This window comes from Rattus norvegicus, chromosome 1 (genome assembly GCF_021556685.1).
Source record: "Rattus norvegicus strain SHRSP/BbbUtx chromosome 1, alternate assembly SHRSP_T2T, whole genome shotgun sequence".
Lineage (NCBI taxonomy): Eukaryota > Metazoa > Chordata > Mammalia > Rodentia > Muridae > Rattus > Rattus norvegicus.
Genome location: NC_141534.1, coordinates 123,851,239 through 123,865,279, shown reverse-complemented (window position 1 = coordinate 123,865,279; position 14,041 = coordinate 123,851,239). Strand labels below are relative to the sequence as shown.

The 14,041-nt window shown below is 35.0% G+C and overlaps 1 protein-coding gene across 2 annotated transcripts in view; it reads left to right on the top strand.

Annotated features, from left to right (window-relative positions):
* Positions 1-1,990: 1,990 nt before the first annotated feature.
* The window catches only part of LOC148007681 (uncharacterized), a 164,355-nt gene continuing 152,304 nt past the window's right edge, over positions 1,991-14,041 (top strand). For both annotated transcript variants that reach the window (XR_015646556.1, XM_087600968.1), the window contains exons 1-2: positions 1,991-2,062; positions 12,092-12,265. The gene's annotated coding sequence lies outside the window, so the exon portion shown is untranslated. The remainder of the gene's footprint in view (positions 2,063-12,091; positions 12,266-14,041) is intronic.

Genomic DNA, 14,041 nt, shown 5'->3' with positions numbered 1-14,041 from the left:
TTTCTTTCGGTGTTTTCAGTGTCCTAATCACACTTTGATACACAGTAAATGTATAAAATGCAAAAATTTAGGATTCATTTTCTTGTTTATATAACCATATATTATCCTTGTCAATTGTGTTCTTGTATAAAATCTGGAAGACAGAATATCCCTTATTTAAAAACCATTACTTTGGACCAGATAGTTGGCAGATTAAGATGAAACACAGTATATTTAAATCCAGTTTACTCTGCACAGCATCTTCCTGGCCAGAAAAAAAAAAGCCATTGAAGCAAACATTGCCAGTATAGGTAATAAATTTGTATAACTTATGGCATACTTGTTACCAAGTATCCTCTGACAATTTTGATAAATACAATACTACAGCATTGTAATTTCACAGGCTTTTTTACTAATAGGAATCAATAATTAAAAGTTATCTTTGAAACCAAGATTGCAGAAGTATCTTTTCATCAACCTTTAAACATCTCCAGCATTGGCAGAAGATTCAGAGGGTCTGATCTGCAGTAGCCCAGCCTGTTTAAGAGTGGTCATCCCTTTCTTTCAATATGACATGAATTAATATATTGCCATACTTATCTGCTCAGTCATATATTGAACCAAAGTTAGCTCCACAGGGATAGCTTCTGAAAATACTGCTATGGAATAGGAAGCTGAATATTCACATATGCATCAAAGTCACCTTTTATTTATGCAAAATTTTCCTTCCTCAATCATATTACACAGGGTAGATTGTCCAAATTCAAAGCACACTGAGTAATTCCTTATGCATTTCCCTATCCCAGGTCTTGCAGAAAAGGATATTACTAAGTCAATATCATATTTACATTTATTGAAAAATAAATGAATGTACAAATATTAACATTCAGGAGCTATCTACATTTTTGTTTATGCCTCATTTGTATATTCATTGCACATCAGAATCACCAATTTTTAAAGTTGCATAGTGATGTTGAGTGATGCTTCTGCTTGTAAAAACTAATACTGCTCTGCAAAATTATTTCTCAGAAATCATGTCAGGAATTACATGTAACTGCAGATCTTGAGAAATATACAGCCTTTATTACCTACATACCTCTACACATACACACTCACACACACACACACACACAGACACACCCACACAGACATAAGTTGGGACTTCAGAACAGAGAGACAGTGTTTCACTGATAGAGAGAGAGAATTTATACACACACACACACACACACACACACACACACACATTATTAGCATTAATGAAATCTAGCTAATTGTGGTGGCATGTGAGTTTACACTTAGCACTTACAAGTCAGAAGTTAATAAATCTCTGAGTTAAAAGACAGCCCGGTCAAGAAGGTAATTTCCATTTCAGCTAAATCCAATGAGTAAAACTTTATGTAAAAGGCAATCAAACAAAAAGTAAATGTCTCAAAGCAACAATTTTTAAAATAGAAGAAAAAATCATCATTGAATGACAAACCAATGCTTTTAGTATATAGCAAACGTTATGTTAATGGTAAGTGCTTCATTTACATGAACACATGGAAACTTTAAAAATCCACCCGATTAAGTAAAATCTAAGGCATAATATTAATAAAGTAGCATCTTTTATTCGTTAGTGATTTCTCCTGATATTACAAGTATCTAGTACTTTCGTACATTCTGTAATTTTGTTATATTTTTCCTAAGCACTCTTTCTTTCTTGTGTATAGAGATCTAAGTGTGAATATAATTCAATACCCTGTAGTCATCATTGCCCAAAAAGCACCTTGAATTTATCCCTGACCAATTTATACAGGGTTTTTGAAGACCCAGCGCTTTCATTCTAGCAATAGTACAGCTTAAAGATCACATCTGCCTGCCTTGTGTCATTAGCTTTCGAAAAGATTTTGAATCTCTGCAGCCTAGCAACCATGCACGCATGCGTGATTGGAGGGTTATGCTAGCTCACTAGTACAGACTGGGGGCGGGTTACAGTGTGATTACTTAAGTCATGCAGCAAGTCCTGCTCAGAGAAGAGGCAGACATAGATGCCTGTCACAAGCACCCTAGGACTGGTCAGCAAGGCAATGCAGCAAACAAGGTCAGCTCTTTCAAACCCCCAAATATTTTCATAGGTAGATAAGATTTTTTTCATACTAAATATTTCAGATTTGTTGGGATAAAAGATTATTCTCTAGATCTCAAGCATTTGACTCTGAAAAGTCGGATCAGAAAGCTATCAGATCTGGTCCTTGCTTCCTTTGTCCTGTCTTGTGTTTGCTGCTGTGCCCCACCCCTTGAGCTGTCAATCTGACCTGTCACTTCAGGTCCCTTCTCTTCCAGGGTGAACATTAGCATTTCAAAGAGCTGACCAAATTGTGGATTATTGGTGTGTGGGAGTAATGGCAGTCAGGAAAATAAAAAGGACATTTAAGTTTGTGTACGGATTTAGCATAAAAATTACACCCATAAAGGAAGTTACAGTGGTATCTCAGTATCTGCCATAGACTGAATGATATGAAGGGATTAAAATCATTTTGAGAGTTAACATACAGATTATCATCAGAGGGAAAGAAAACAATAGATGATGTAGTTTGCACCTCCCAGTTTCTGAATAGTTGGGTCATTAGGTAAGAATGGGTTTTGATGTTCTGATAGCTATAATAAAGGAAAGGGGTTTCCAAAATGGGTGTAAAAAGGAGTAGTGGGCAGAGTGTATTTGGTTTTGTGAACTGCAAGCATGTGGAAACGTGCTGCACCTTCCAGCACGTTTCCACATGTGTATATATATATATATATATATATATATATATATATATATATATATATATGTGTGTGTGTGTGTGTGTGTGTGTACATATATATGCACAAAAACACACACATACTCATATACTCACATCACATACACTGCATAGAGTAGTACAGAATAATAAACCGTTTTCTTCTGTGATCAGATAAGGTGATCTAGTTTGAATGTTAAGACAATACTTTAGTGTCTTTCGGTATATGTTATTTGTTAATATGTTTTTACTTTTAAATCTTGCCCAGATTCAATAATAAACTGGTGGAATGGAAATAACTTTCTTTGGATATGTAATCTATACTTTGCTTTGATCCATTGATTTGGATGAATTTTATAAGATATACAAATTATAAGGCAGATTTGTTTTTGGTTTTTTTGTGCGGTTATGTTTTTTTTGGGGGGGTGGCTTGGCTATCCTCCATCAGATAAATCCACAAGGGTGTGCCTTTCTTTTATTTCTGTTTCTTTGTATTCCTTCTGTGCTTTTTGAAATTGTATTTTGTTTTTCATTATAAAATGGTGTTTAGTTTTCGTGAAAATTGATTTTTGTCCCATTTTTTCATTTCCATTTTAATTTTTTATTTATATGACGGTTATATTTTTCCTTTTTTAAAACTCTTCCCAGTTTCTCCCCACCTCCTGTCCCTTCCAGATTTCTTCCCTTTCTGGCTCTTATGAGGAAAATTACACCCAAGGGATTAACAAACATTAACCAAATGGAATACAGTAAGATATTTAAAGAACATATTGAGGGTGGGCAAGGCAATCCAACAAAGTAAAACGAGCAGACACAAAAATCAGAGACCCAATTTTTAACACACTCAGGTATGCCATAAATATACTAAATTGAGGGTTGGGGATTTAGCTCAGTGGTAGAGCGCTTGCCTAGCAAGCGCAAGGCCCTAGGTTCGGTCCCCAGCTCCAAAAAAAAGAAAGAAAAAAATATACTAAATTGAATGCTCTACGATGTGTAAGAGGAAAGAATGCAGACTGATAATAGACTTTGAGATACAGATTTACGCACAGGCACGCCCTATACTTTTACCTATTGTATTTTGTTTTGTATTTCAAAATGTTGTTTGGGTTTCAGATTTAAAAAATAATTTATAAAATACTTGCCTATGTTGATCCAAGCCAACATCATTCTGAGGGTTTCCTGAGGCTGTTGCTCCTAAAGAGGTGTTAATTAATACAGAAATAACAGAGAAGCACCATTCATTATAGTTTTTGTTACTTCAGCTATTACACAATACAATTTGAAATCTTGCATGATGATATCTCCTCAAATTTGTTTACTGTTCAGGTTTATATTACAGGGTATCTTTTTTGTCTCCATATAATTTTACAACATTATTTTTTAATTTCTGTGAAGGATATTATTGGTCATCATCAAATATATGCATAGGTAATACATATGTAACATTTTATATAAAATGTTGTTATATAACATATATTATATAACAGTATTATGTATAATGTTTTTTTTCTTTTCTTTTCTTTTTTTCGGAGCTGGGGACCGAACCCAGGACCTTGCACGTGCTAGGCAAGCACTCTACCACTGAGCTAAATCCGCAAACCTATACATAACGTTTTATAAATGACATTGTTTACATAGTTTGTTCTTCAAAATATTTGTTATTTCTGGACATGGCTTTTCATTAATTTTTTCACTCTGTTACTTTGCTGAAAGTAATTTTAATCATTATCAGGTTTCTGCTGCCACATTTAGAAACTTTTATGCATAAAATAATATCTTAGTCAAAGGAATCTCCTAATACTTTGCTGAATAAGACAGGAAGAATGAACCTTCTTGTCTTGTTCCTGATTTTAATAAAAAAAATTGAATCTCTCACTATTTGACAGGATGCTCCCTCTGTTTTTGTTGTCTGTTGTTTTATTTTTCTTAAATATGTTCTGTTTATCCTTAGCAGTGACCACATTTCTAAGGATACAGGACACTTGCTACCCCTTTAGCCATCTATGTCAGTAAGAATGTGTGCAGATTGAGTTGGAATATTGAGAAGCCCTCCTCTTACTTTCTTGAATTTTTGCTCAAACTTGTGAGGGGCACACATGTAACTCTAACTGTAGGAGGCCATGTTGACAAGAGCCAGGCCCTTTCTAGAGACATTCCAAGGCATTAGTTCCTGTCCTCTAGTTTTTACCCAGTATAGGGACATTTAGAATCCCCAACTGTGTCTGAGTACTGACTGTTGCTTATTCACTGTCCTTTATGTGGATATGTATCATTATGCCAACAAAAAATTAGTAATAGAATTGTTATCTACAGAAATAATCAGCAATGCATGCCAAAGGACGTAACAGAAATATTTAAAAGGGAATTTGACAAAATCGATATTTAGTAAAGCACTGTTAGTGTGTTTTCTGGTAGGATCTTTAAAATCCCTAGCCAAGTTTATTGATCATGTTTGTAGTATCATTCCTGAATTCTCTCCTGTAGTACTGGCCTCCCTCATATTAATAATTTGGTTAATTAAGCACAAAATTCCCTTTACACAGTTAAAATGTTAATGCATTTTACTAGGCCAGTCATTACTGTAGCATATAAGGATTATTAATGGATAAGAAAACCATTATTTTTTCTTAATGGAGCCTCGATAGTGTTTTCTAGCATTATGAATGATAAGCACCAGGGAAACTTTGCTGGATAGCACAAGGTTGAATTCTCTATGTCCAGCAAAGAAATTTTATTGTGTGTATACCTCATGATCTTATCTTGAAATCTGCTGGAAGAAACTGATGTTCTTTTCCACTTTCTCTTTTGTTCAATTTTATTGGTTTTTATTTTGAAAGACACAGAATTATGATTCAAAATATTTTGTTAAAATACCATTGAGTTCATATGATTTGGATGTCTACTGCTTTGAATAAAACCTTCCAGGAATGTGATTTCTATAATCAGTTAGACTCCACCATATTAAATTAATTTCTCCTTTAGGAACATTTGTATTTTGGAAATAGCTTCATGGTTAGACATCGTAGATTGTGTTTAGTTCTTTCTCTCAGTAATGGGAGCCAATTCACTTTACTCTATGGAAACCATATACCTGCTCTAATGATCTATATGAGATGACATGTGAGTTAGGTCTGTTATATCTGAAAAAATTGGTTCCTTGGTTGCATTCTTTCTATTCCCACTTGCTGTTAGTTTTCACCCAACACAGAGAATCATGAGAGATGAAGGGAAAGTTTTGATAGAGAACTTGCATTTATTACTGAGTTACCAAATCTCTCTTATTCTCTACACATTCTTCAGGTATATGTCTGCCTTTGTGGCCATCAATAAGAGATAGTAGGTTCTGTGATCATGGCTGAACAATATATTAATTAATGTAATAACAGAATATTATTAGGATTTTTCAAATTGCTACATTGCTTTCGCAGAAAAAAAAGGTGTTTGGTATGTCCCTTGGTCCACTGTCTACTTATTTCCCTCTTCTTGGGCATATGAGTTATGTCAAGATTGTGTCTCACAGTCTAGGCATTGTAAACAGGCACGCTCAAACAGGCAAAGTGGATGGGGAGAGGCTGAAGGGGATTGGGCGTTGTGGAGGGATAAGAGATAAATGGCATATCATTTGAAGTGTAAATGAATAAAATGCCTAATTAAAAAGAGTGATAAGTTTCTTTAAAAATTCTTTCAATGTAAGAATAGCCATGTTATTTTCCTCAGAATCCAAGTAGGTAGCAGTGCTCTTGACAACCCTAGATTCAGATTCTTCCCACAGTTATATCCTTCAGTACTCTCACATCATTACCAAGAAATATACTTGTTTTCAGTAAGGCCAGAAAACTGAGTCTGTACTATGTGGAAATGTATTGTATGATCTAAGAAATTTCAGCCCAAATGGTGAGTCCTGTTTGCCTCTGAATGAATGTATGTATGCCTCAGAATTACCCAGGAGGATAGATTGTTCTCCCAAGTATTTTTCCATTGGCATACTGGACAAATAAGTCCCTTATCAAAGCAACCATTGAAGCCTCTTTATAGGATGATCACACTAAAAAGTCTTCAACGTCTAACACAGTATTAAACTATTAAAAAAGTACTGTCCATATTATGAGAACAGGACCACCATTGAAGGAATCAGGAAAAGGGCTGAAAGAGCTTGAAGGGACTTGAGTCCCCATAAGAACAACAATGTCAACAAATCAGAACTTCCAGGGACTAAGCCATTACACAAAGACGATATATGGACTGACCCTGGGCTCCAACTGCATAGGTAGCCTAGTAAGGCACCAGTGGAAGGGGAAGCCCTTGGTCCTGCCAAAGCTGGACCTCAGTGAATGGGTGTCTAGTGGGAGGGCAGTAATGGGGGGAGGTTTGGGAGGGGAACACTCAACTAGACAGGGAGTGGGAGGTGTTAGGGTGATGTTGGACTGGAAACCAGGAAAGGGATTAAAATTTGATATGTAAATAAGAATTATCCAATTTAATAAAGATGGGGAAAAGATTAAAAAAATTATCTGTCCAACTTGCCTCTCCACGGTAAAGATATTTTGTTCTGCAATTTTCTCTTAAATTTGATAGGTAATTTTTTTCTAGAATAAAAGTAATCCTGTTCCTAAGGTATTTACTTCCTCCCTTACAAACGTATATACCTTAAACCATATTTCTGAATTTTTTTGCCTAGTACTAATGATTTTCACTTCTTGTATGTTAATTTCAGGCTTCGTAATATATTTTTTGTTTAATTTTACTAATGCTTTAGTTACTGTCTGGCCTTGGATTGCATACTTACTACCCAATCATTATTTTCTGAGATAAAAGCATCAATTTCTCCCCAAAGAAATGGAACTAGATACCATATATATGTAAAGACATAGGTAATTATAGGTTTCCCATTGCATGGCAAATCACCACGTCCCAGTGTGGAACTTCTTTCATTGACTTCATATATGAACTGAACTAAGAAATTCTTGTTTTAGAACTCCTTTAAAATATTTTGGTTGCAATATCAGAGAGGGTATTTAAGGAAAAAATATTGTCCACTAATAATAGCTAATAGGTTTGTGATCAGAAGTCTTCCAACTTCTGCCCATGCCTGAAGTTCTAACAAATTATCCTTTGCATTCAACAAATTTTCACGAAGAATTCTTGAACTTATTTTTGGCAAGACTTAGAGCACAATCAACTTCCAAAATTCAAAGGGTCTCAATAGCAAACTTTAAAGTAATAGTTTTTAAATTTTTAGAAAACCCATGAGGTTGAAATAAGTATTACAAATATACTCATGAGTTTTTCTGAATCTCACAAGCTCATAGATATTCTTTGAAATTTAATTTTTATTTAGTTACAGGACTGCTTTTTGAAGTAGTCCTCTTACTTTTTCAACCTTAGTCCTCTCACAGTTTCATTTTCCTCAGAGAAATGATTCTCCATACTATAAATCTGCTTCCAAAATCACCCATATACCACAAGTGGATGATAAAGCATTGTTTATAAAATTCACATTTGGAGCACTTAGTTCCTAAGACTGGTCTGTAGTAAGAAAGTAACTCATAGATTAAACTGGAATTTATATAAAACCTAAGGTCATAATCTTCGTATTTCAGACTTTTTAAAAAGAAACTGCAGCACAACAAATTTATCAATTCCAATATTACCTTTTTTCTCTACTATTTTATGCATTTCAACATTTTGACCTCCTTCTTTTCAAAGAACATCCACAAATGGTGAAGGGAAAAATCATAACATTTACATAGTATATTGGTGTAGGCAATTTGGAATCATGATGCATTAGTAACATTGCCTTTAAGGTAATCCTGTCCCATTTCAACTCACAAAAGCAATAATGTCTATCATGATGGTACCTTTGTCTGAATTCACTGTTTTAATTATTTAATGATCACGAATACATGGAAAGCACCATCCACATGGGTTTATGGAATCTATCAACTATTTTGCATATATCATTATTATTATGCCACATATTTTTACTCAGAAATTTGTACATGTGCTAACTCTGAAAATTGCATATATTAACTTATACAATATAAACAAGAATCACTGCCTTCTTATTTAAGAAATAAATTATGCCTACTCATTTATACATGTGTATGTGTGGTTTTCTAGTCTCTGAATATTTTTCATGGGAACACTTATTTATTGGTATGGTTAGGATTTATGGGTTGATTTAAATCAGTAAGACTTAGCACGGTAATAGTAGTCGATGTGCAAGTAGTATGAATGCACTGTTTAGGTGCAGGATCCTACTACGGAAAACTGTGCCAATTTTGGAATTCATTTTGGGACTCAAATCCAACTAAAAATGTTGGTTATTCTCATGATAGACAATTCATCACTGTATTGGAAGTATTAGTATTCATTGGCAGGGAGTATTTCCAAGCTTGACAAAGTAGTGATTTCATTTACCTTCAGTAGCCTGCTCCATATATTCTGGTACTGTGAAAACTATCCACTAAGATACACAGTAGAATCAAGCTGATTGGGCAATGCTAGATAAATTTATCTCTGTTCACTGTCTTAACCGTGTGCTGACTTCAGCAATAGGGTCTTACTTTAAAATCCTGTATAGTAACCAAGAAGGTTTTTAATGGGATGGACTGTACGGGAATTCTCTGAAAAGTGAATTAAAAGTAGACAACCCAATCTGGCACTGGACCATGTACTTGTCTGGCTATAGTGTCCTGTATAGAAACCATTGTTTTATTACTAGTTAATCTTATTTGTAAAATGTTTCTATGTATATTTGTGTAGTGAAGCCCCTCTTACAGAAGTTTGCTTCCATATGCCTTTTTCAAAACCACTTTAGGGATATTTACCCTTCCTCACATTCATTCCTCAAATCTCAGCTGCTACTACCATCACCATTTATTCAGTGGTTTGTTTATGCTTGGCCCAGGGAGTGGCACTGTTAGGAAATGTACCTTTTTGGAGTAAGGGTGTCACTGTGTGTGTGGCCTTCAATACCCACATCTTAGCTATCTGGGATTCAATCTTCTGCTTGATGCCATTATAACATAGGTGTAACTCTCAACCCTTGAAGGCCCATGTCTGCCTCGACACTGCCATGCTTCTACCTTAAAGATAATATACTGAACCGCTGAACCTATAACCCAGCCCCAATTCAATATGATCTTTATTAGTGCTGTCTTGTTCTTGGTTTCAGTTCACAGAAGTAAAAACCTTAGTAAGACACTTAGTCTGTCACTAGTTTCCCTTCATATTTATACCATTGTTTTGTAAAAACTCCCCTACAATGAAATACAGACCTATGATATTGTGAGTTTCCTGACTTATATATTTATTACACCTAGAACATATGTATGTGAAAATCATTTTTAACTTTTTAAAATTTAATTTTATATTTTATTTCTTCCCTTTACTTTCTGCTTGCTGTCCCCCTCCCATGTCACCACCGCTCCCACTACCTTTCAAATATTCACCCCCTCCTCTTCTAGGCAGGTGAGGCCTGTCTAGGCATCCTATGACCCTGGCAATTTACATAAAGGTGATTGCTGTTTAAGCCTGGCAATTTCAGTTTTCTTTCTAGAATACATATACAAACACGTGTAGTGAACTGACTCTCCAAATTTTTCTGTGACCTTTATATGTGGTCATGGCACACACACACACACACACACACACACACACACACACACACACACACAGAGAGAGAGAGAGAGAGAGAGAGAGAGAGAGAGAGAGAGAGAGACAGAGAGAGAGACAGAGAGACAGAGAGACAGAGAGACAGAGAGACAGAGAGACAGAGAAAAAGAGAATATATGTCTGTGTATCTTACACAGAAGTCAGTGTGTAGTAGTCAGCAGTAGTCACAACATTTAAGAAAGCTGACTTTAGTTCTATACTGTCTATAATACTTATAACTCTACAAGCCTTTCTTCCACAATGAATCCTGAACCCTGGGAGATGAACATGATATAGACATTTTACTTAGTGACTGGAATTGAGCATTCTCTTACTCCATGCATCTTGAACAGGTATTGATCTTTATGTTAGGCATGATGTTCTAGCAGAAGAATCTTCTCTCAAGACGGTTGAAAAATACAGTAAGGTATGGGTCTAAGGATAAGTCATTAGGACTTAGATTAATACTATGCTCTTTTGTCAGAGTAATAACATTTGCTTTCCCTTCAGGCCTATATTATGTTTGGCTACAGGTTTTTGATTCAAATAACAGGACAATTTATACATTTCAATTTGTGGAACAAGCTTTGAATCCAACAATAATGTAGGCTGGTTATTTTGATGTCACTCATACCACTATTGCATCAGTAGGTAACTTTTCCAGGCCTGTTAATGTAACAAGTTGGTGGATTCACAGCTATATATACTCCAGTTTAAATTGTTTCTGAAAAAGATACAAAACTAGATGGGCAGGGAAGGATTTCATCTGGAAGAAATGGAAGGAAAAGCTGAATATGATCAAGCCACGCTAAGAAATTCACAGACACACATACACACACAAATATAATGCGGAAATTCATGCATGAAGTTTTGCTGATGCCAAATGTATTATATCCATAATAATAAATTATAGATAAGTAGGTAGATATGTAGGTAAGTAGGTAGGTAGAATGATGACAGATAGATAGATAGATAGATAGATAGATAGATAGACAGACAGACAGATCTTGGTGAATTGGAATCTATCAACAATATTCAGTTAATTACTGAAGATCAATATCTCAAAGTGCCACTCCACATTTGTTCATTATCCTTTACCCTTTTCCCTGTCCCACATACAGTAACAGTTGGGTGCATGTGACTTTATAATGTTATGCCTTCAGGAATACAGTTATATGCAGGTTCAGAATTATCATCTCACTAAATAGGATATGCACAAAGTCATAGCATTTCTACCTAACCTATAGTAAATAATCAAAATTTCTGATTCCAGAAACATAATGTTAAAAGAAATCTTTTATACTGCATTCATATGCATACATTCATAAAGGATTTGCTGTTTGTTAACACAGTAACCATAGGATGCCTCTTAATTTTATTTATCTTCATATTCCTTCCTCTACTCACGTCTTCACTAATTATCACTACTTGTTCCCTCACTTTTCAAGACCCATACCATGCATATTGATCTATTCTAGTTCCCTTTCCTAAGGAGACCTATCTATTACTCCTAGTCCCAAACTCTAAACACAATTTCTCTGCTTCTGTAGGTTGTACATTGGTTCATTGATTTAACAGCTAATGTCCTCATAAAAGCAAATAGATAATATATTTGTCTTGGTGGTCTGAAATATTTCATTCAGTATGATGTTTTCTAGTTCCATTCATTTACCTTTGAATTTCAATTCTTTTAGGGACTGAATTTTTCAAATATGAAAATATAGACGGAAGGTACCATGCTGTAACCTGTAATTCCACACTGAGAGAGATGAACTGGGACTACCCGTCTGAGTACACTTTGGATTAAACTAGTGAGAAGGAAACCTAGGCTGCAGTTTGGGAGGATGCATCACAAATCACCAAAAGAAGTGAGTTTAAATGACATAAATAAACAAATAACTACTTTATCTGAGACATAATTAGAGTAAAATATTTTTCAGTAACTTTATATTTCATGCTCGAAAAAAAGGACAGTACAAATCAAATCAAATGATATTCATTCTTTTCTAAACCATTGAGACATAGGGGCGTTGCTCAGTCTAGGAAGTATCCCCAGGCTATGGCAGTTCCTGGGTTGAAACTTCACTGTTCCAGTGAATGAAATAATTTGATTCACCAGTGAGTTGAAAGAGTATGTAAAATGAACTCCAATTAAAACAGAGTTCTATCCAGGAAGGCATCAGAGTAGAAATAGAGGATTGACTTGCACAAGTTTTCCTCTGACCAATAGAAAGAAATTTATCCTCTGAAGACTTGCTTAGTTAAATGTTAATACATGAAGATGAAATAATATCAATCTGTATCAGTTTTTGAATTAATAATTTTTGAAAATTGATTTTTTTCCGACAATATATTCCGCCTCATTATTTCATCCTCCCTGATTCTTTCCATCTGGAAAATGACCTATTTCCTCATGTTCTCACCCCACCCCTTGGAAAACATGAAAAGAAAAAGCTAACCTGACTAAAACAGAAAAAACGACCAATGGAATCAAAAATGATAAAACACAAGAAGCACATAGACACACAGAGATACATACTTACAGAGAAAGTCGAAGAAAATATTAAATTGGAAGTCAGAATATATGGGAAATTACCAGCATGGTCAAAAATATAATATATTATGAATAAAAAAATTCAAAATTACCATTGATTTATGTAAGTTAGAATGAAGTACCTGCTTGATTGTAGGTTCTATTCCCATGAAACTGTACTGGATGAAAGCACTTTTGATATTAGAAATTATGTCACAATGAGAGAACTTCTTAGTGAGGTAGATCATATTCAGATACAGATATTTGTGGTTGGACACCAAAAAATTTGACCTGCAAAACCTCTGCAGATCCTTTGCATGGCTTCCTGATTTATATAAGTATATATGTATATCAGTCCTGTTGTGTCTGGACATTATTGATCACTTGCTTGCATTCATCCCAGTACCACTGTGCCTTACAATATTCCTACCATGACTTCTAAAAATCTTTCCTGAGCCATGAAGGAAGAGATTAGCTGGTATTGACTCATTTATGAGAGTATGATCCAAGGTCTTTCACTTTGTATATTGTGCAGATATAGTTCTCTGTAATTGGCCCCATCTATTATATATGCTAGCTTCTGTGATGACAATAGAGCAATATAATGATATATGGGCATAATAGAATATTATTAGGAATCATTTTGCATCTACATTTGCACAGCAGACAATAATACCTGCTTTAAACCTTAAACCCCAGTATATTGTCATGAGAACAATGGAAGAAATGTGTTCTATCTCACTCTGTATGTCTCAAATCCAGTCATATAGTGGTTGCTTACTTCCTTGAAGGTGCCAAGATTGCAGCATTGTATCCTGTAGGCAGCTGAGTGTGGTAGGTCAAATAGTATAGAGGTGGGTTGGTGTTTAAGTTTTCCCTCAATAACCCTGCCAAACACATTTCTGTACCAGCAACACTATTCAAAAGGTAAATGTTTTAGTGAGGCACCTGTTTGTCTTCTCTATGTTCAAAAGAAATGTAGGTGTTGTCTTCAACAATGGAGCCATCATCAGCCTTATGCAGCAATCAGTAGCTTAGGCAATAGCTTGAAGTGATTGGAGTATTACAATGAGGACACATTGGCCAAAAATATAGTAGATAGAGCCAATAC